Here is a 24,404-nt window from a genome sequence, read left to right as displayed (position 1 = left end):
TGTCCTAACTAAAATGTTCGTCGAACGTCCCACATTGATATCTGCGGTTCTTTCACGCAGTGTTACTTGTCTGTTAGCACTGACAGCTCTACTGAAATGCCGCTGCTCTCGTTCGTTAAGTGAAGGCTGTTGACCCTTGCGCTGGCCTTGATGAGAGGAAATGCCTGAAATTTAGTGTTATTGGCACACCGTTGGCGCTGTGGGTCTTGGAATATTGAATTCCCTAACGATTTTCGAAATGGAATGTCCCATGCGTCTAGCTCCAACTACCATTCTGCGTTCAGTGTGCGAACATAATCATGTTGGGAACCTTTTCACATGAATCACATAAGTGCAGATGATAGCTTTACTTTTTTTTTTCCTTTATTGAATTTCAATTCCCCCCGAAGGTGGCGGGCTGGCAGCAGCTTAGTATGCCGCTCTTCAGCCTACAGACTTTGTTAGAAAGATGAAGAGAATAAATAATAAAAACAGGCGATAAAATCGGAGACTTAAAGAGTAACATGGCGAAAAGAAATCGTGGAACTTAAAAGAAAGAACAGAGGGATGATGACGCTAAGAAAATACATACAAAGCAGACAGGTAAAACAATAGACAGACAATTAAAAAAACACGGCGACAGTCTGGTTCCTGTTCGCAAAAGACATAAAATTCACACCCAGCGACAGCATGGATTCTGTTCGCAACACGAGAAAGCCGAACAACACTGAACAGTCACTGGAACACTGCACTAAAAAGTTGTCAAATGTGACAGACACAGCCGAGAGCAGGTGGGGGGAAACTGGACAGATGAGGGGAAAATAAAAAAAGGGGGGAGCCGGGAAAGGAGCTGATGGAGGATGAGGACCCATAAGAGGGGTGGGGGGCGCTGGGAAGACGCGACAGGGAGTGGGGTAGGCAGAAAATACAAAAGGACTCGGGGGGAGGGGAGGACAAGGGAGGTAGGGAGAGGTTTAGTGGGGAGAAAACAGGACGGAAGGGGGGAAGAGGGAGCCCAGGGGAAGGACAGAGGAAAGGAGGGGGAGTGAGGATCAGAGTTGATAGGAGGGATAAATGGAGGGAGAGAGGGCATCATTCGGGAGGGGGAGTTGATAGAAGCCACCTTGGGAAAGAAGATGTAGGGTGTAGAGATGGAGGGTAGGGGGGACACAACGGTGAAGACGTGGCAGGGGGCGGGGATCGGAGAGGAGAGGAGCAACCAGGGGGTGAGGGGGTTCAAGACGGCGGGAGGTGTAGAGGATGCGGATATGTTCGAGGAATAGGAGCAGATGGGGGAAAGGAATGAGATCATAGAGGATCCGCGTGGGGGACGGGAGGCGTATACGGAAGGCAAGGCGGAGTGCATGACGCTCAAGGATCTGCAGGGACTTATAGAATTTGGGGGGGGGGGGGCAGATATCCAGGCAGGTCTGGCATAACAGAGGAGACAGCTTTACCAAGGCACTGTCCTTTTATACCTTGTCTAACCGATACTACCGCCATCTGTATATGGGCATATCGCTGTCCCATGACTTTGGTCACCTGAGTGTAAACACTCCCGTGGGCAAATAAGCGGGTCCCAGTCAGTGCACGACGCACTGGTCTTTTACTCGGACAGTGTGGGGTTGCTAGTAAGCGGGACCAGTGGCGAGCGGTCTTAGAAATAAGAGCGAGAAAATTTCACGCCGTTTGATGCTTCAGTAAAACTGAAACGATGCGAAGTAACGGCAGTGTATCGACCGCACAATTCAGATACTTGTAGGTTGATGTCAGTACTGCAGCTGCCAACTGCAGCTTGTGCATGATGGACAGGTTTATCCTAAACAGTACGCCTCGTGTCAGGAAAAACACTACTAACTGATTACAAAAGCTTCGACGGTGTGTGCTCTTGCATTGTACTGCATCAAATAAATGAATTTCTGTCCATTAGCTCTCAGGTCTCTGGAAAGAGGGTGCATTGTATAATGTTCGCACTGAAAGCTGCTGCAACCTTTAACTTGGGTGCATAAGCAATACGAGTCTGGCACTGATTCCCTGAAAACATTCCCCTTCTTCTACAAAATGTTGACTCTTGAATGAACAGCAATGCGTCTGACTTCTATTACTGAAATATTAGGTAGTAATCATGCTTTCATGGTGCAGTGGAATATATGAAGGTGCCTTTGAGACGTGTTGCAGTAATGCGAAGTCATAACAAACATATCCAACCATTCTAACACGTTGTGGATGTAGCTGTGACCTCTCACAGAGAGAAAACGTGGGCCACGCATATGTAAACTACACTTTGTATTGCCTAATACCAAACAATAAGATAAATAATTGCTGAAATGTAAACTTTTAATATCTTCATGACTGCAGAACACGTTAGGAAGTCCCGTATAACTCGCAGCTTGTCTGAAATAAGCTGAAAAAAGTCGCTAGAAATAGTAAATACTTCTCCAGTTGAAGACAGTTTAGTGTGGCATCGATTCTGGTGAAGGCAGATTAATTGTGGTAATTTGTACACGCACCTTGCAGAATTAAGAATAAAAGCAAATCGCTCACGCTTGCCAAAGACTCCGATAGTTCGTAAAATTAATGAATGATTTGAACATAGTATCTGCTCCCGAAAGAAAAGATACCATTGATGGCCGTGCAGCTTCTCTAGAATGAAATGATAATTAAATCGAAACCCTTAGTTGCCAAAGGTATTGTTGATATACATCAATGGGGACAGCTGAAAATGTGTGCCCCGACCAGTACTCGAACCCAGGATCGCCTGCTTACATGGCAGACTCTCTATCCATCAGAGCCACCGAGGGCACAGAGGATAGTGCGACTGTAGGGACTTATCCCTTGCATGCTACCCGTGAGACCAACATTCCCAACTACCCACAACCTGCATTCGTAGTGTTCCTAATAGATATTTGCCCATTCACTCATTACTCGCGCCAGACTAAGCTGACGAGTCCCGTAAGAGTTCGGGCAAAGAGTGCGTATTCGCACAGAAGAAGGCAATGGCCGGGTAGCCTTTAACTATATGAAGATGGTATCTGTTCCTGAATGAACAGATACCATTGACGACCGTGTAGCTTCTCGAAAATGAAATGATAATTAAACCGAAACCCCTAGCTGCTGAAGGTGTTGTTGATGTATATCAATGGGGACAGCTGAAAATGTGTGTCCCGACCGGGACTCGAACGTGGGATCTCCTGCTTACATGGCAGACGCCCTATCCATCTTTTTTTTAATTTTATTTTTTATTTAAGGAACCGCTGCAGGAGCAGGACGACGGGTAGGGCAGGGGTCGACACGCGAAGCCTGGCCATCCCTCCGCCACGCCCAAGCAACGTGTTCGACGATCGAAGGATCAGGAAGAGGATGTAGTGGGTTTGTCTATGTTGTTTTATTTATTTCTTTCTTTAATTTTGATAACATTTTTAATTTTTTAAAAAATTTTCATTTTGTATTGTATTTATAGATTTATTTTTGTTTCATTACAAAAAAAGATCCTACAACTGCCGTAGTCGAGCGTCCGAGTCGTCTTGTCGTCTGTTGGGAGGGGTTCCCCCCTATTCTGTTCGTAGTGGATCAATGTGCTCCAGGATTCTTCTTCATTTTCAGTGTCTCATACCCGGAACGCCCCAGTGAGCAGGAGGATCCGCAAATAATAAACCTAAATAATTTGCGAAACGAGTTCTGTATTTCGGGTGGCGGCTAAAGCTGCATGTGTCGTCATCAGTAGGGACCAGAAGGCGAGTGTGCCTTTGGGAGCATCGCGAAATATGTTGTAAAGGGCCATGCCTTTTAGCCAGTTAACGGCGTTCGTCCTGGTTGATAGAAAGTATACGCCGTCGGGGCGCAATATATCATCAGGGGAGATAGACTCCGGCAATCGCCGCAAGAGTAACGCCAGCATGCGCTGCGTCAGTAGCCAGCACTCGCTGGTCGCGGCACAAGTCAGACGGTGTGCATCCGAGTCAACGCAACGACTGAGCATGTCGGACACAAGAGGTCGTCCGTCAGATGTATGGAATGTGGCCTCTGACGAGTAGTGAACTTCCCATTCACAACCACGTACCACAATGAACGCACCGTCGTAGATAGAAAAGGTGTGTGTACCGCTCGCCACACCGTGTTCCAGGCAACTGCAGAACGTCTGTGGACGACCGTATTTACAGGTTGCTGCTGTTGATAGAGGCGATAACAGTCTTTCGTGCTGGGCTTCCGTGTCGTCGGAAGTTCTGACCGTAAGTAGCTGAAGTCAATCAAGAACTCTCTGATGTGGGCAAGTGCCGGTGAAATGTGTCCTACAGAAACCGGGGGATGCAGAGAGTGTGGTGCCACTTCCGCTGTCAGGGTGCCAGTCAGAGTGGCGTGGGCAGAGGTCCACGTGCGACACATAGTGTTGAGATAAAGCGATCGCGCACGGTTATATATATGAATTAAACCGATACCGCCCGCCCGCTGCGGCAGTGTCAGGGTGGCGTATCGGACTTTAAAAACAAGGCCGGTGCTTACGAAACGTCTATATGCTGCTTGAAATCTGTCGGCCCTAGTAGCCGTCAAGGGAAGGACATTCGCAAAATAGTTCAGTTTGGAGACAAGATAGGTGTTGACATTAAACGTGTTCTGAGGAGCATATCCAAGCGACGCAATTTGTTGTCCTGCAGCAGAGCACGTGTCTGGTGTAGGAGCCGGCGGTACATAGCCACCGCCGTGCGGCGGACATTGCTATAGAATTGTACTCCTAAACACTTGAGTACGGGCACCTTGCCAAAGGGCACCGCCGTTGCGTGGGAAAGCCCCCCTCCGACATCCATGTATTTTGTCTTCTTCACGTTGATGACGTTCCCAGCGACCGCCCCGTACTGGCGTAGCCACTGTAGCGCCATATGCATTTCATCCTCTGATCTGGCCAGGAACACCACGTCATCGGCGAATGCACCACAACGAAAGGCTACGTCCCGCTTGGAAATACCAGTTAATCGCTGCCGTAGACCATGTAAAGCTGGTTCAAGCGCTGCCGCAAATAATATACCCGACAGGGGGCACCCTCGTCGCACTGACCGTCCAACAACAATGTGACCAGACTGATAACCGTTGACCATCATGCGGGAGCGCGCTCCGTGGACAAGTCGAAGGACCACCAGTGCAGACACTGGAGAGAGGCCCATGTGTTGCAAAACTGCGCGTAAGAAGCCGTGGTCGACGCGGTCGAATGCGTGGTCAAAATCTACGGCGACAAGGGCGCCTCGTATTTTGCAGGCCGCCGTCAAAGCAATTACGTCGCGGTATACTCCTAACGCCGTATGAATGTTGCTGACACCACCTAAACATGTCTGATCGGTGTGGATGGCTTTCCCGATAGCGGTGTGGAGACGCGCGCGGAGGATGCGGGCGAAGAAATGGCTCTGAGCACTATGGGACTTAACATCTATGGTTATCAGTCCCCTAGAACTTAGAACTACTTAAACCTAACTAACCTAAGGACGTCACACAACACCCAGTCATCACGAGGCAGAGAAAATCCCTCACCCCGCCGGGAATCGAACCCGGGACCCCGTGCTCGGGAAGCGAGAACGCTACCGCGAGATCACGAGCTGCGGACTGCGGGCGAAGATCTTGTAGTCGTTGTTGAGGAGTGTGAGTGGGCGAAAGTCCTGCCACCTACAACCACCATTCGGTTTCGGTACTGGGATCAAGATGCCGTCTGTGAATTCTGTGGGGTCAGTGAAATCAGGGCGGATCAGGTCTTGAAACATTTGGAGCCACTTGTCGCCCGTAAGGTCGTAAAAAGTGCGGTAGAATTCCAGGGGTAAACCGTCCGGTCGTCTTGTTCGGTGCTCCACGTGCCAAGGCCGATGTCAGCTCGTCGGATGTGATGGGCAACAGCAGACTATCATCGGGTGCCACGTCCAGAGGGGCGGGAAAATCGTGCAACAGCTCGTCATAATCACGTACGTTTCGCGAATCTTTCATGTACAAGGTCCCATAGTGTCTGGCGAACGTGTGGGCTATGTCCGTTTGTGTCACTGTGCGGCCGCCCTCCTCCGTGTTTACCGCCGTAATGAGCTGACGTTTGCGGTGGCGCCTCTTGCGCACAATGTGATACACGGATGCCATTTCGTTGGGGATACAGTCTTGCACTCGCGCACGGATGCGGACACCTTATAGCTGCTTTGCCCTGATGCGAAGTAGACGAGCTTTGGTGTGTTGTACGGACATCTGACGTTCGGGAGACGGTGGTTGCGTCGCCAGCTCACGTAACGCTGTGTAGTAAAATTCCGATGTTGCCCTTTGCCAGTTCGATCTGTCACGCCCGTAGGCCATCAGGGTCTTTCGGAGTGCAGGTTTGACACATCCCAGCCACCACAGCAATGTGGAAGCATACATGGGCAGGCGCCTGATACATCGACGCCACATGTCAGTAACTGTTCGCCGACACGCTTCGTCGCAAAGGAGGGAGACGTTCAGCGTCCACGGGCACCTGCTGCGTCTTGTGAGTTGTCGGGGTAAGGTGATAGTGCAGATGTACGCGAGATGATCCGTGAAGGCCGTCGGCCAGAGTTCTGCATCACGGGTTGCTGTGCGGAGGGCACGCGAGACGTATATCCGGTCCAGACGACTGGCAGAATGGCTGGTAAAGTGCGTATATCCACTCTGGGTCCCATGATGTAAGAGCCATGTGCCGGCCGGAGTGGCCGGGCGGTTCTAGGCGCTACAGTCTGGAACCGAGCGACCACTACGGTCGCAGGTTCGAATCCTGCCTCGGGCATGGATGTGTGTGATGTCCTTAGGTTAGTTAGGTTTACTTAGTTCTAAGTTCTAGGCGACTGATGACCTCAGAAGTTAAGTCGCATAGTGCTCAGAGACATGTGTCGTAGAACGCGAGGTCACGTATCAATGCTTGTAGAGCCGGGCATGTGACGTAATGCGGTATCTGGTCCTCGGACCGCAGAACACTGTTAAAATCGCCGCCCACTATGTAATGGTCCATATTTCCTTGCAAAAGTGGGGCTACCTCCTCCGAATAGAAGACATGCCTGTCACCACGGTGCGAATTACCAGAGGGAGCGTAGACGTTGATGAGACGGACTGCGCCAAGTGTGAGAGCGATGCCTCGCCCATTCGGCAAGTACGTCACATCCGTCGCGTCTCTGCCATCTCGGAGAAGGATGGCCGTTCCTCCTGCGCCATCACCTGAGGGTAGGCTGTAGGTGGTGTAGCCATATATGCCTAAACGCAGCTCGGGGCGGACCTCCTGGAAAAGGCAATGTCCAAGTCTGCAGCTCTGATCATGTCATGTAACATTCGGGACTTGACAGTGGAGTGGACACCATTTACACTGACTGTTCCCACACGGTATGACTGAGACATATCAAGTGGCGGAGGCAGTGTGTTGGTGCAAGCCCACAGTGATCTCACTCACCACACAGCCATCCAGCTGCATGCTGTGCATTACTGTGCCCTGTGATTCCCTGACTGGCAGAGTCCTCCGGGCTCAATGTCAGCCATGGGCTCTGGTGGAGATATCGATGTTTGCTGTGTATCATCGGCCTCTACATCGTCTGCCCAATGACCAAGAGAGGATTGTGATGTCAATGGTGGCTGATCGCTATCACAGGAGCCCACATTTTGGGAGTTGACGCAATGCGCTTCGTTTTCTGGGCAACCAGATGTAGGAGAGAGTTCCTTGTCTTCAGGCGCCTTCTGGTGAATGATGCCACTGGAGTCCGTTGCATCTGTGGTCGAGTCAACGAAGTCGATGGCTTCCGCTCGCTTCACATCCCTATCCCGTTCTTCGACATCCACTGGAGCGGGGCTCGACACGGTCTCGGTCACCAGGAATCCCTGTGTCCGCTCCCGACAGTGACGGCGCTGGGTGCTCACGACGCTGCGGTGGGCAGCGGCTGTGGGATCCTCTGCATCGTTTGTCTGCGGCGTCGTCGACGGCGCTGACTCTCCAACGGAGCTGGCAGCGGCTTGAGGAGGTAACAGGTTTTGATCATCCATCAAATCATGTCGTGCCGCCTCCACATACGTTAGCGGGAGAGAGGTCATCGTGGATCGTTGGGGAAGTTCATTGCGGGGCACCTGAACGAGGCGGCGCTGCAGTCACTCAGTTCTAACATGGCCCTCCTGGCCGCAGCCCGAGCAGGTCCTCGGTTGGCCAACATAGATAATAATTGCGCGGCAGCCACCAATGAAAATATATGATGGAACGTGCTTCTTAAGTTCTATGCGTACTTGTCGTACCCCGTTAAGGACAGGGTACGTTTCGAATGTGTTCCATTTCTCCTCTGTATGGCTCAGAACTGTGCTGTATGGCCGCAGCGCATCAACGACAAGGTTGGCAGGAACTTCGAACGGTAGTTCAAAGATGCGCACGGTACGCTCCCCCACCCCAGCATGGTCAACTCCTGCCACGCTCACATTACCGTCTGCGTGACAGAAGCGAAAGCCGTTTGCAGATCGTTGTAGTAGTCTGTCGCAGGCCGCTTCGTCAATCAGTTTGAGGTACACTGTGCTGGATACAAGAGACAAATGAATGCCTATCAGTTCTTGCGGTTCTATGTGCATGATGTCTCGAAGAAACCGTTCAATTTCATGGGCATTCGGTCTCGTGTACGATGCGTTGAACGTTAGTTTGATTGTAGCTTTTCGATATGAGAACGCCGTGGCGGGTCGGTACAGGTACTATAAGGCAATACAACGACGCGACCGCGCGCTAGCGGGTAAACAACAAAACCTGCGGTGCACTGCCCGGGGCGCCGAGCCCGTCCGCACGGTATCACGGCCGAAAGCCGACTGTCCGTCTGAGCCACTGAGGGCACAGAGGATAGTGCGACTGCAGGGATGTGTCCATTGCACGCTTCCCGTGAGACCCACATACCCAAATGTTCACAATATAGTTAAAGGCTACCCGGCCATTGACCTTCTTCTGTGCGAATACGCACACTTTGCCAGAACTCTTTCCGGACTCGTCAGCTTAGTCTGGCGCAAGTAATTAGTGAATGGGCAAATATCGATTAGGAACACTAGGAATGGAGGTAGAGACAGTTGGGATTGTGGGTCTCATGGGTAGCGTGGAAGGGATACGTCCCTGTGAGGCGTAGCGCCGTATAACGATCCTGCCTTGGAGGCAGTCAAGTGGGAGATGTGTCTCAGAGCTGAATAGTGACAGATGGTGACGCGAGACTGGATGCACACGTAGTTTATGTATCAGCCGATAGAGGACAGTAGTGGATAGGGGACTGATTTAGTTTCGATTGTGCCCACTAGAGTGCACTGAAGTAATAGAATGTTTTTCATAAACTGTTCTAGTATTTTCATAAAATGTTATTATGTCTCTTTGTGTATGTAAAATGTTATAAATGTGTTTTAGCAGTGTGAATGATGCGTGACTGTGATTTAAGGTTAATATGAAGATAATTGTTTAACGAGTTATGTAGTAGGATTTACTGTGGGAACATTTCGAAGAAGTATGGATATGAACAAAGGGGATTTTTGTAGAATAGATTTTTTTAAAGTAAGTTTATGGTAAAGGGAAAGTTAATTAGGGTATAAATAACAATAGTAAATAACTTTATGCATAAACAAAACTTCAGTATATTAGATAATTACGTCGGTAAAAAGTGCAGTCATGAGGTTTACTATTTTTCGATTGGTTATGGATGAAAAGCGCGGACTGACGCGGGAGAATGTTGTTTTGCTATTGGCTGTTAAGTAAACTGACCAATGGTAAAGCAGTATTCTTCGCGCGCTTTTCTCTGTTGGTAGAGAAGACTTAGAGTGTTCTAGAGAGGAGTCAAAGCCTAGCCGTGAAAGAGATCGGACGTGTGCAGTAGTAGTTCTGATGGAAATGATAAGTTGCCGGATCTAGCAGTGTTTCATACACCAAAAGTGTTGGAAAGTGACGGCATAATTATTCCGATGTGTGTGTAGAAATTTCGGAATTTTTAAGTGAATTTTGTGACGAGGTAAGACATATATTCCGCGTGGCGTATTGAGCAGGTCGGTGGCTAAAAACTGTGACTGCATTTGGTACCGACAGACTTAATATTTGGCGAGCATTATCGATCTAAAACAATTACTATTTTTGTAGCTATTACGATTTCGGGAAATGCAACACCATAAACTTGCTAACGTGAGTGAAAGGGATTGTGAGTGACTATGTTAAGACTAGCACGGGATTGGCAGTGATGCTTGTTCACCTAGGTGTCAGAATATATTGAGGACAAAATTTCCAACCTTTCATTTCATATGAAACTTTCTCCCGAAACGTAGATTAGTGACTTTAATTGCAGCCTGGTTCACGTCGAAGTACAGTAGGTTTTCTCTCGGCTTCCCTACTGATGATCTGCTGAGACAATGTTCACAGGTAGGTTCAGGTCCGTCGTAAAGGGACGGAAAGAACCGCGCCGCCGCACAATGTATAATATTGGTTTTGATGAATAATGATTCTTTTTAAATGATAGCATGCAAAGAGTAGAATATTTTACCATATTGTTGTTATATAAAACTTCATTATCTGCTGTGTTATTTTTCGATTAACAACATAAGTGAAGATATTACACGATTTTTGTACCGAGGGAGTGGTTTTTCATAAGCTATTGACCTTAATTTTGCTCAGTTCCTCACTTAATAAACTTAATAAACGACAGTTTCAGAATTCTCTCGCAATTGTGTCTGCACAACATGTTAGTAAGGTGAGACTGTGCAAACTCCGCTATGCTTGGGCAAAAGAAGCAAATTTTTGTCATAGTAACCAGAGATGTGTAGATTTTACTCACAGTTCACTACTTGTGACGCTTCTGTGGAACTTGTGAGTGGTTAACAAGCCAGGCGAGGATAAATCGCTGCATCTTTGGTGGAATTCTTTTTGGCTACTAACGAAAGCAGAGGTGACAGTGGACCTTCTCAAATGGTTACCATGCAAATGTGGGTGTGGAGGGGCCCCACTTGCTATTTACAAAAAAATGTGAGTGTAGGCTTTAGTTTAGCGCGCCACTTCCCCTCTAGCGCTTAGCATTTCCCCTAAAACGCATGTCCGTAACCCTCACCACTACTGCTCTCCCTACGCTTGCCCTGCCGTCTGTGCATCTACCGGCCACGGAATTCTGCGTGGATTAGTAGACTTTACGGAACTGCAACATCGATTGTTTAAGTAGTGAATAAATGCAGCAATAAGCCATGAGCAAAGAAAGAATGTAACAGGGTCAAACTCCCCATAATACACACATGGCAGTAGCCATTGTAGAAGATGTCGAGCAACAATATCTGCCAGAGTCAGTTGCTGCACCACAGTTATTTCGTTACATTTGTACACAGGTCTAAGAGAAGATGTTTCAGACCAGCGTACTACGTGGTGAAACGATTTCCTCCGGCTTCTTTCCAACGCCGTTTCTGATCGCTCTGATATATTCTTTGAGCCACGTCGACTCACTGCGCTTTGTTGTATCTTAGACGTTCTGACTTAGCAGCGGGTGCGACGGCGTCCCTCTAGAGTGCACGGCGTGCCCCACCTGTCAGATTTTTGAGCAAAGCTTCTGCAGCCCTTGGGCTCAGTGCTTGTTCCGTTTAGCTTTGAGTCTTCGTATTGGCACTAGTGCTGTTGCGGAAGTATCGATATATCGATATCTCGATATATTTTCATAAAATACTTCAATATACATTGGCGATATTTTCTTCACCAGCACACCCTTATATCGATACCGAAATGGCAATATTGAGTGCCGATATTTTTAATTTATATTATTTTTTTGCAATTTTGGGTATATGTTTGAAGTTGTTCTTCTGAAATTGTAGTAAAGCATAATTTTACTTTCTCTGTGTGAAGAAGTCTTTCTACTCTTTGAGCTTTCATTAGATCCAGTCTGTCTCTCTGACTTTGTCAAGAAAGTATAGATGGCACTGTAAGTAGGCTGTTTATGTTTTCTTATTGGCAACGTTACGTAGCGCTCTGTATGAAAATCACTGGCTGTGCTGTGTGCAGTCTGTGGCTAGTTTGCATTGTTGTCTGCTATTGTAGTGTTGGGCAGCTGGATGTTAACAGCGCGTAGCGTTGCGCAGTTGGAGGTGAGCCGCCAGCAGTGGTGGATGTGGGGAGAGAAATGGCGGAGTTTTGAAATTTGTAAGACTGTATGTCATGAACTGTTATGTATATTATGAGTTTTCAACACTATTAAGGTAAATACATTGTTTGTTCTCTATTAAAATCTTTCATTTGCTAACTATGCCTGTCAGTAGTTAGTGCCTTCCGTAGTTTGAATCTTTTATTTAGCTGGCAGTAGTGGCGCTCGCTGTATTGCAGTAGTTCGAGTAATGAAGATTTTTGTGAGGTAAGTGATTTGTGAAAGGTATAGGTTAATGTTAGTCAGGGCCATTCTTTTGTAGGGATTATTGAAAGTCAGATTGCGTTGCGCTAAAAATATTGTGTGTCAGTTTAAGCATAGTCTTGTATAATTTTTCTAAGGGGACGTTTCAGCACAAAGAAGAAATTCCGATTGCACTGGGGGATGGTGGTGTGAATGGAATAACAAGATATCTTATGTGAATAAATAGCACACCAGTTATGTTAAAAACAATTTTAACGCAACTAATGTGCTATTTCTTCACATAGGCGATTTCAAAATTTGGAAATTTGTGCTAAGGTGTTATGGGACCAAACTGCTGAGGTAATCGGTCCCTTAGCTTAAGCACTACTTAATCTAACTTAAACTAACTTAGGCTAACGACAACACACACACGCATGCCCGAGCGCCGCGCGAACCGTGACAAGGCGCCCTAGACCATGCGGACCGTGACAAGGCGCCCTTGTCCGTGCGGCTACCCCGCGCGGAAGCGATTTCAAAAACACTTGCTGAAACTGAGGAACAAAAATCTAAATGGCACGATTGGTCTTTGCGGTTGGTGGAGACGTGCGAGGGGAAATGCTAACGCAATCGGCGCTTGACACTATCAACAGAAACAGCAACGTTTAACTTCACCACGTAATTTTGAAACTACCACTGCCAAGTCGCTGGCGTTTGCAGATGTGAAAAAAAAACCAGGGACGTTGACATGAAGTGTTCCAGACAAATCTGATATGTGAGGACACCGAACGACGGATTCATCGGACACCTTTTATTGTGGCACTTTGCCTGCAGTTACCACTGTTAGCAAAATGGTTATCGCCAAACATGAACTTGCACAGTTTTCTTTTCAGTTCTTGTATAGGGGGGATTACCAGGCTGTTAGTTTGTTGATGCACAGAGTATCTAATAATAAATCAATACTTAAATATACAGCTCTAAAACTGGCAGTATATTTACAATGTGCAGCCGATATTCTTTTTGGTATGTACATCGTTACTGTTTACTTTTGCATATCGATAGATCAACAATTTCTTTCGATATATCGAGTGTCTGTGATGACAGCTTTCTAAACATCGGTATATCAAATCTACTATATTTTTAAAAAACATCAGCAGTCCTAGTTGGCACCTATCAGCGTTCACGACTGCACGCCGAGGCGCTGCAGTGACGTACGCTGTTCCGACCGACGTCTAATTCACGAACAATAGCTGTCCTCGCAAGTCGAGGCACGACGGGAACTGCAGTGCTTCCGATTCCAAACGGCAGTTGCGGTACGCCCATAGAGGACTTTGAGCTCAAGAAAGTCTGTATCCTGCGAAATACCGGTACGTCTCTGGCTTGCTTATGTTGAATTGCCGCTTAACATTATCGTCAACCGTGACAATCGGGAACAAATGGAATACGAATTCAGTAAATAACTCGCTATTATCACGCTTAATGCTCGCACAGGCTATGACGTCGACAGCAGAACGCTCAGAAAATTACTGAACGCCCACTGGCTGTCGCAAAACGCGTGATGTGAGGCGTACAGAACGAGCTAACAACTAGACTGCCGTCGTTCGAGACTTCACTTAGTGAACGGGGTCTTAGAAAACGTTGGCCTGTACACGCTGTTATTTGAAGAGTCGGGGTAGTGACAAACAGAGGCGAGCTGCGTCTAAGGAACTGCTTCACTCACTGCACCGCTAGCGAAGACCGAAGGACGTTAATCCGGTGAGAAGACTTTTAAAATGTATAATTTCATCCTTCCTGTCTTCAACAGCAGACTGGCCTGTGTGTTTGCATGCAGGGCCGTGTCTTAGCTAATTTTTGTTTAACTATCTAAGTTTCATCGGACTTTTTACTTCCATGGCAGTGCCGATTGTCCCTGATTCTGCTTTCAGTTATAATAATTGCAGCTCCCCTACCAGAGTATTTAACATAATTAAATCACTGTAATTAGGTTTAAGAATTGTTTGATATACACTGGTGTCCAAAATTAAAGCAAAAAACGGAAATTCTGCAAGGTTGAGTTTATTTTGCCGCAAAACAGTACAAACAGGTGATAGTGAAGTAGAAAAGACGTATAGAATACAGAACGTAAACAACTGCAAGATGTATAATGGTAGACAAAAATGTTCTTCGCTTTTTCCAACTTAACAGATCTGCACACACGTTTTGACAACTGCTTAATGTGCTCAGTATGGCGTGAGAGCATTTCTGGCAACAATACAAGCATTACAAGGACGGGGCATGCTGTAAATGCTGTCATCAATCTCATGTTGAGGCAGTAACATCCGTTCCTCCTGCAGAGTTGCTCGCAAATCTTGGAGAATGGTTGGTGAATGCTGACGTGATGCAACCTGTCTCCCTAGTGCACCCCAGACATGCTCTATGGGATTCAAATCGGCAAAGCGAGCGGGCCACACCATACGTGCAGTATCTTCCGTTTCCAAACAAACATCAACCATCCGTGCTCTTTCAGGTCGAGAATTATCGTCTATAATACCAATACTGGGCCAACAGCACCTTGCAACAACCACACATGAGGTCCCAGGATGTCGTCGCGATAACTGACAGCTGTTAAACCTTGCCGATTCACCATTACAATTTCATGAACTGAGATTGGAGTGGCAAACATAATCCTTGTCCACACCATCTACATCTACATCCATACTCCGCAAGCCACCTGATGGTTTGTGGCGGAGGGTACCTTGAGTACCTCTATCGGTTCTCCCTTCTATTCCAGTCTCGTATTGTTCGTGAAAAGGAAGATCGTCGGTATGCCCCTGTGTGGGCTCTAATCTGTCTGATTTTATCCTCACGGTCTCTTCGCGAGATATACGTAGGAGGGAGCAATATACTGCTTGACTCCTCGGTGAAGGTATGTTCTCTAAACTTCAACAAAAGCCCGTACCGAGCTACTGAGCGTCTCTCTTGCAGAGTCTTCCACTGGAGTTTATCTGTCATCTCTGTAACGCTTTCTCGATTACTAGATGATCCTATAACGTAGGGCGCTGCTCTCCGTTGGAGCTTCTCTATCTCTTCTATCAACCCTATCTGGTTCGGATGCCACACCGGTGAGCAGTATTCAAGCAGTGGGCGAACAAGTGTACTGTAACCAAATTCCTTTGTTTTCGGACTGCATTTCCTTAGGATTCTTCCAATGAATCTCAGTCTGGCATCTGCTTTACCGTCTATTAATTTTGTATGGTCATTCCATTTCAAATCACTCCTAATGCCTACTCCCAGATAATTTATGGAATTAACCGCTTCCAGTTGCTAACCTGCTATATTGTAGCTAAATGATGAAGGATGTTTCTATGTATGCGCAGCACATTAGGCATCCTCCTCGATAACGCTCTCTTTCCATGGTGTTTCGGTCCCGAAATTGAGTTCTACGTTCCCAGAATCCATCGAGAATCACTCTCCAGACCAAATCGGGACTCATCTGCGAAAAGAACATTGGCCGACTGTTCGACCGTCCAGGTGGCATGCTGACGACTCCACTCTAGATGTTCCCTTCTGTGAAGACGCGTTAGAGGTAAGCACACAGCAGGTCTCCGAGAATAAAGGTCACTCCGCCGAGGCCTTCTGTAAACCCTTTGCCTCGATACAACACGTCCAGTGGGCGCTGAGAGGTCAGATACCAGTTGCCATGCAATAATAAGGCGGTACCGTTGTGCCCTTACAGTAAAATAACGGTCCTCTCTTTCTGATGTCACTCGTGCTCGGCCCTGTCCCGGTCTTCGGAATACAGTTTCGGTCTCTATAAACCATCGCCACATCCGAGAAACAACAGAGCGATTCACACTAAGTCATCTGGCGACGTAAGTTTGCGACTGTCCTGTTTCCATTCTTCCTAACGCCCTCCACCGCAGAGAATCTGGCAGGAGTCTTCTGTGTCCCATACGACCACATTTGCGACTGCGTACACAGCAGTTGTGGATTAGGGACTACCCGGCAAACACTACGCCGTTTGATAGGTGCCCTGACGTCATCGTTGGCGTGATTGTCCTTTGACCGGAGCGCCACCTTCTGTGCAGAACACGGTCGTACGGACATCTGTTGAATTCGTGAATTAGAAACAGAACTGGGAAATAGCGTTTTGGTGCTTTAATTTTGGACATCAGTGTATGTATATGCACACTATGTTATGTTTTATTATATGTTTTGGTTTCAGCATTAACTATTACCTGTACTGCAGCTCTTAAATCTTAATAGTTACTTTACTTACTATTATCAGATTTTCGTGAGTATTTACTCAGAGATCTAAGTCTTGGGTTTCATGTGTTCTGTGTGTAGCCTCAAGTGGTTTCGTTTCATGTTTTTTGTCAATTTTCATGTTTAACGAGAGTTTTTAAATGTTGTCATAAGCATGTACGCCAGCTAAAGCGTGCACGTCCAATCATGGTTAGTTTATTGTTTAGTTGCAGAGGGCAAATTCTTATTGTAAACTCGCTAGATTAACGCACGATGCTATAAATTCCTGAAGTGCTGTTGTGGCATATGAGTAGTTCAGGTACCTTTGTTGTTAAGCCTCATGGCAACGAACTTGAGCAGATTTTTGTGCAGCTCTGGCCTGAAAATTAAATAATTTGGTTTTCTGGGTAAATATATTTTGTTACTGGCACCTTCCACTCCCATCCTGTCACTTTTTTTTTTACCCCGCCCCTCTCGCGCTCCCACTCTCGCTTGCTCGCTCGTTCATTCGTTCGTTCGGTCGGTCGGTCTTCTTGGCTCGAAGCAATACGCCACCAGCCACGTTGTTCGAGTAACGGGCGTGGTGATTGCAACCTGCCTACAGAGCTACTGATCACCTTAAAACGCCGGAGATACTGCTTGTCTTGTAAATGAAACACCCTGAATCATAAACTGTTTTATTGTATCAGTGAGTTCACTATATAAAACACTGGTAAACCATTAGCGTTTGCATTGGTGCTATGTAGATGCTAGATGCTGCAGTGGCACTACACATCACACCAGTGAAGTTGCGCTTACGAGGGAGTCAGTCGTTTGTTGTATGGAATCACAAAGACAGACCAATGTGGAGACGTAACAGAATGGCAGGAGGGAAGTATCATGTTTGGACGTGTCCGTGACCATACAGTGAACGAAGTTGGCCACTTTGCTGCTATGTCGACGCGGATTGCCCAACGTGTGTACAAGGAATGGCCTACCACTCGCATACACACAACACGGCATACGAACAGTGGTTGTAGAATTATCCTGTCTGGTAGGGATCTTACGAGCGTCACGTCTTATCAACGGCAGTCGGTACCAGACACGACAAAAGCGGCCCTGTGAGCGAGTGCAGGTCTATCACAACCACTTTATTGCTTTTTCACATGGCCCCGCTCTCGTCGTGCCAGGTTTCGACAAACCGTGAGAGTGTTGTACCTTGAGGACAGCATACGTAGGAACAAATGGTGATTCCTGGTCGACGCTTCAGTCTAGTGACTGATTTTAGAAGCACATGAAGAAATACGCAATAGAGACTGCCTTAAGCAGTTCCTGGCATTTACTACTGTTTTTGTTGTTATGAGAATAGAGAGTGTATTCTATTATCATTTGTCGATGTTTTGAGCTCAGCGTATTTCAGTGCTATATAACATATTGTGAGGTGGCGACCTGTTCCAGGCCTACTCCACACATATTTTTCTACTTATTTCCACACCACATTTGGATACCATTATTCATTTGGGTACCATTATTCATTTGCATCGGGATTCAATTTGATTTACAGGACTTCCATGTTGTTATATGCTCATTTCAAGTGCGGTTGCGGTGTAGATCGCTGTATCTTCTTATAATGTCTTCTGCTCGCAAGTAAATTTAGTTTCTTTCCATCGTGCGAGGCTCTCGCACAGGGGTTGTTCCACTCGTTTATGGGAGAGCACAGGTAACAGCGTTCTCACGGCTGCAAGGAAACATTGACTACTTGAGCGTTAGGCTGTCCCCGACCATCGGACACTCAGAGTGTCGGACGAGTCCAGTACTAATACCTACCATACTGTGTCAACGGAACTGGAGGCCAACTTTAGAGAGCGACCGGCATGGTGAGTAAGAAACGGTACACAGACAGTCTGAACCCCCAGTAATCCGCCCATTACGAGCAGTTTCCATCGTGTTTGTGCAATTAAGACCCTGCCCACAGAGAGCTAATATTTAGACGTAAGGACGTGTGGAATTGCTCTTTTCTATAAGGTATTGAGAAAACGCTATGTTAAACCCCAGTTGAAATTCTTAGAGCTTGACAACAAACAAGCTTTTGCATTACGAAATTTTTACTTTCTGTCTGCTCTCTGACTTCTCGATGAGGCTTAGCTCATACGTTTTAACTTGCTGATGGTATCTGGTGACTGTGTTTGTAGAACCTCGAATGATGAACATTTAGCCCTTTTCTCTATGATTGGCCGGAAAGACGTTACAGAGATTATTTGTGAGGTCCGAAGGGTGGCAGAAATGTTTGAGGGTGACAGTCTTCGTTTGAATTCGGTGAGTGTTTAGCGTCCGTGTGATCTGCAACTTAAAGTTTTACTGCATACTCACCGGTCACGGAATATTCCCAGTGTTTGCTTTCGGCAGTGGCTTTGCTCAGACACAGCTCCACTCCACGCACCACACACGCCTACTAGCAATTAGAGACTGTGAAAACAGAGCCAGCCTGGGAATTCGGTAGACGAGGCAGTGAGATCAGATCTCGAACAGTTTCGACCTGCGTTTCAAATGCCTTTGGCGCCTCTCACACTCTCTTGCTTACTTGCAACAGTTCTTGTTCTGAGTAACCGGAAGTCACCCGTTGGTCTTTTTTTTGTGTTCTGTCAAAGGCTTTTGATTGTGTAAATCATGGAATACTTCTAGATAAGCTCAAGAACTGTGGTATAAATGGGACAGCGCTCAAATGGTTTAAATAGTACCTAACTGGAAGAGTGCAGAAAGTTGAAATAAGCAGTTCACATAATATGCAAGAAACTGGTGATTTCTCAAACTGGGATACAATCAAGAATGGGGTACCGCAAGGTTCTGTCTTGGGTCCTTTGCTGTTCTTAATATATATTAATGACTTGCCATTCTGTATTCACGAAGATGCAAAGCTGGTACTTTTTTCCGAAGATACAAGTGTAGCTATCACACCCAACAGACAAGAATTAACTGATGAAATTGTAAACGATGTTTTTCAGAAAATCTTTAAGTGTTTCTCTGTAAATGGGCTCTCATTAAACTTCGGCAAAATACAGTATATACAGTTCCACACAGTAAATGGAATGACACCATTGATAAATATAGACTTCGATCAGAAATCGGTAGCTAAGGTAGCACATTCAAAATTTCTAGGTGTATGCATTGATGAGGGGTTGAACTGGAAAAAACACACTGAAAATCTGCTGAAACGTTTGAGTTCAGATACTTTTGTTATTAGGGTCATTGCAAATTTTGGCGATATGCATCTCAGTAAATTAGCTTACCACGCCTATTTTCATTCTCTGCTTTCGTATGACATCATATTCTGCGGTAACTCATTAATGAGTAAAGGAGTGTTCATTGCACAAAAGCGTGTAATCAGGATAATTGCTGGAGCTCATCCAAGACCATCCTGCAGACAGTTATTTAAAGAGCTAGGGATCTTCACTGTAGCCTCACAATATATATATTCACTTATGAAATTTGTTATTAACAATCCGAACGAATTCAAAAGTAATAGCAGTGTACATGGCTACAACACTAGGAGAAAGGATGTCCTTCACTACTCAAGGTTAAATCTAACTTTGGCTCAGAAGGGGGTAAATTACGCTGCCACAAAAGTCTTTGGTCACTTACCTAATAGCATCAAAAGTCTGACAGATAGCCATATAGCATTTAAAAGGAAATTAAAAGAATTTCTGAATGGCAACTCCTTCTACTCATTAGATGAATTTTTGGATATAGTAAGTGGGTAATCTCCCCCCCCCCCCACTCACGCACACACCAAAAAAAGTATTAAGTGTCATGTAATATTTTGTGTAATGTAATATCTTGTATTGACACCTTTTATTAACCTGACACGTTCCACATGATTACGAAGTGTCGTATTCATGATGTGTGGAACAAGACTAATCTGATCTAAACCAGGCGCATTTCAGTGCCCACCAGCCATTCTATTTCTGCAAATCACCGTTTACAACTACATTCAGTCACCAGAAATTTGTTTCCTTGGCGATGACCTCCTCGTTTTTCCTCTTCCCTTTGATAACTCTGTTGTGTGCTCGCTCTTTCCTAGAATTTTGTTGTTATTATTGTTTTAGTACTGTAAGGTGGTCATGTCATTTTGATCTTTGTATGTCATCGATGTGCACGTCAGAGAGAGAGAGAGAGAGAGAGAGAGAGAGAAAGCTATGTTACTGTTAAACATTCTTTGGTCTTGTCATGGCACAGTCTTTGCCTCTGCGCAGTCTCACACATTCTTAGTTGAAGTGTGGTAGGTGATGGACGCATCTAATAGTGCTGTGTGGACTTCTGATTGTATCTCCTAGATGAAGAAAATAAGATTGTAAAGGATAACAAAGATGAACAATGTGTAAATAATAGAAACCGAAGAGAGTATAAATTTTAAATAATGTTGTTTTTTGAAGAGAAGAAGTTTGAGCAGCCAAGAATGATTATTGTCAACTAGTTAACTTGCTCAGAGCTGAGAGAAAGACCACCCACTTCCATGAGTCATGCATTGACATATTGACTGGTTAAGCTGTTTGGTTTTTAAAGAAATTCTCAGTTAACGTTGTATCCTTTTTAAATCATTGTTCACTTTGCTAAGCATAGTATTGTGTTATGTGAGAAGATGAGGCGAAGTTTTACTCTGGCATTTTGAATATATTTCATTCTAAAATCGTTGTCTTGGAATGTCATTTCATAGGAATAGTTACTCCCCCACTCCACTGTTTGTCATTTCGCATTACCACATGCAACACTTTGAATATCTATTTAGAAAAAGTAATCTAGCTTAACAGCTGCCTGCTTGTTATTTGATGTTGTACTTTCTAGAAATCTGCTACAATTTTGTGAAGACGCGAGGTAAGTGGAAATTTTGATTAGGGCCAGATAACTGTTTTACTTCAGTTGCGCGTTTAATATTAAGACAAGTTGCAGTCAGTTACAGTTAAGTTCAAATTAGGTGTTTGGTCAAAGGTTAGCACACGAATTTAAGTTGCATAACTGTTTGTGGGGACAGAGTTTTGGTAATACGTAGACTTTTATAGACTGGGACGTAAAGTTGGACTAAATTCCGTGCAGAAACGAATATAATGGGGAGGTTACAATATTATGTTCACGATTTGATGATTGCAACCGCGTGACCCTTATGCGGTTGGCACGACAGCAACCACGATGTTTTCCAGCATCACGCTGGTGGTGACCGCGTTAAGCAGTCTATTATATTTTTATGAATTCACCGCCATTTGTTAATCCTCAATTAGATGCATGTTCACTTATGCTTTTCATGAGTTCCTTTTTATATGGAAAAATCTTGTATTTATCACTTCATTATCTTTAATTTCGTAGTCAATAATTTCCTCTTCTCTTCACGTATTGTGTGTCCAGGTACTCCTACCATAAACATTAGGCGCAGCATTTGTGACAACATGAGGGATTTCATTACGTGTTTCCTTAGCGCATGCCGGCCGTTGTGGCCGAACGGTTCTAGACGCTTCAGTCCGGAACCGCGCTGCTGCTACGGTCGCAGGTTCGAATCCTGCCTCAGGCATGGATGTGTGTGATATCCTTAGGTTAGTTAGGTTTAAGTAGTTCTAAGTCTAGGGGACCGATGACCTCAGATGTTAAGTCCCATTGTGTTTTGAGCCATTTCAACCATTTTTGAGCCTTAGTGCTCAACGGTTGAGATTTATCAAGTAGCCCAATCGTTTCGTGGGGGTAAGCTATCATTTTTGGTTGATGTGGTGTGATGATTTTCAATTAAATTGACATTGGCTTGCTCACGGATTACTTGTAGACCAGTGTGCATGCCAGTCTTGCACGCCTGTCATATGGCAATATTAAAGCTATTTGGAAGATACTGTTAAATCTTTTAGTGCAAAATATTATGGCAAGTAAAGTCCTATATATTTTTAAAACTACTTATATAGTGTGTGGATAGTTAAGCAACACTTCTTCGGTCGTGCACCATCTTGTACCGAGAAACGGAAGGTCTTTAGTAAGGGAACATGTGTTATTTGAAAATGACTTGAGTTTCTTTAATCTCGTAACTACACTGAGGTGACAAAAGTCATGGGATACGTCATAATATCGTGTCGGACCCCCTTTCGACCGGCATACTGCAGCAACTCGACGTAGCGTGACTCAAAAAGTCGCTGCAGAAATACTGAGCCATGGTGTTAACCATCCATAATTGCGAAAGTGCTGCCGATGCAGGATTTTTCCCACGAATTGACCTCTTGATTGTGTACCGTGTCGGACCGAAGCATTCTCTCGAATTGTCCAGAATTTTCTTCAAACCAATCGCGAGCACTGTCATCCACAAAAATTCCATTGTTGTTTGGCAACTTGAAGTCCATGAATGGCTGCAAGTGGTCTCCATGTAGCCGATCGTAACCATTTCCAGTCAATGATCCGTTCTGTTGGTTTAGAGTATCCAGACCATTCCATGCGAACACAGCCCACACCATTATGGAGCCAACACCTGTTTGCACAGTGCCTTGTTGACAACTTGGGTCTATGGTTGTGTGGGGTCTGCGCAACACTCGAAAACTGCCGTCAGATCTTACCAACTGAAACCGGAGCTCACCTGACCAGGTCGTGGTTTTCCAGTCGTCTAGGGTCCAAACGATATGCTCACAAGTCAAGGAGAGGCGCTGCAGGCGATGTCGTGCTGTCAGCAAAGGCACTGGCGTCAGTCGTCTGCTACCATAGCAGATTAACGTCAAATTTCGCCGCATTGTCCTAACGGATACGTTCGTCGTACATCCCACATTGATTTCCGCGGTTATTTCACGCAGTGTTGCTTGTATGTTAGCACTGACAAATCTACGCAAAAGCTGCTGCTCTCGGTCGTTAAGTGAAGGCTGTCGGCCAGTGCGTTGTCCGTGGTGAGAGGTAATATTTGAAATATGGTATTTTCGTCACACTCTTGACGCTGTGGATCTCGGAATATTGAATTCCCTAACGATTTCCGAAATGGAATTTTCCTATGCGTCTAGCTCCAAGTACCATTTCGCGTTCAAAGCTTGTTAATTTCCGTTGTGCGACCGTAATCAAGTCGGAAACATTTCACATGAGTGACCTGAGTACAATTGACAACTCCTCCAATGTACTGCCCCTTTATACGAGGGGCGTTCAGAAAGTAAGCTCCGATCGGTCGCGAAATGGAAACGACTATGAAAATCCGATAAAGCTTTGCACAGATGTGTTGGGTAGTGTCTCTAGTATAACCCCAGTTAGCATCACGTCGCTCTTCTCATTTCGGAGCTCGCAGTGAGTGCGTAAAGATGTCTAGAAAATAGTGTCTGCCGCCAAGTACGAGGGCCTGTTGAGAAATTTCGCCTGAAGCTATGCAGCTAACATTACATAACTGTCGTGCTGTTTCTTCTTCAAGACAATTCTCAGCCGCATTCTGCAGGGGCAATGAAGATGCTCCTGCATCGTTTTCAAATGGAAATGTGACATTACCCACAATACAGTCCGCAATTGTATCCCCCTGAGATTCATCTCTGGTCACATGAACCGCTGTCTTTGAAGACAACATTTTGACACAGACAACGAGGTGTAGGCCAGCGTGGAGAATTGGCGGAAAGCACTGGCGGCTGCCTTCTATGATGAGGCTATTGAAAAGCTGGTACAACTCTATGACAAAAGTCTAAGTCAGAACGGCGACTACGTAGAGAGGTAGCTGAAAGGTGTAGCTAATTGTTACAAGTAAAACATTTCTGATGTTCACTGTGGTTTCAATTTGGCAATCAATCGGAGCTTACTTTCTGAACAGGCCTCGTATCTTGTGCGTGATACTACAGCCATTTGTATATGTGCATTTCATTATCCTATGACTTTTGTCATCTCAGTCTGTTTTATCTGCCTTGAAAATAAAAAATTGTATTAGTTTCCAAAATCTTCTATTTCAAA

This window comes from Schistocerca nitens, chromosome 6 (genome assembly GCF_023898315.1).
Source record: "Schistocerca nitens isolate TAMUIC-IGC-003100 chromosome 6, iqSchNite1.1, whole genome shotgun sequence".
NCBI lineage: Eukaryota > Metazoa > Arthropoda > Insecta > Orthoptera > Acrididae > Schistocerca > Schistocerca nitens.
Note: the sequence above shows the minus strand (reverse complement) of the source record.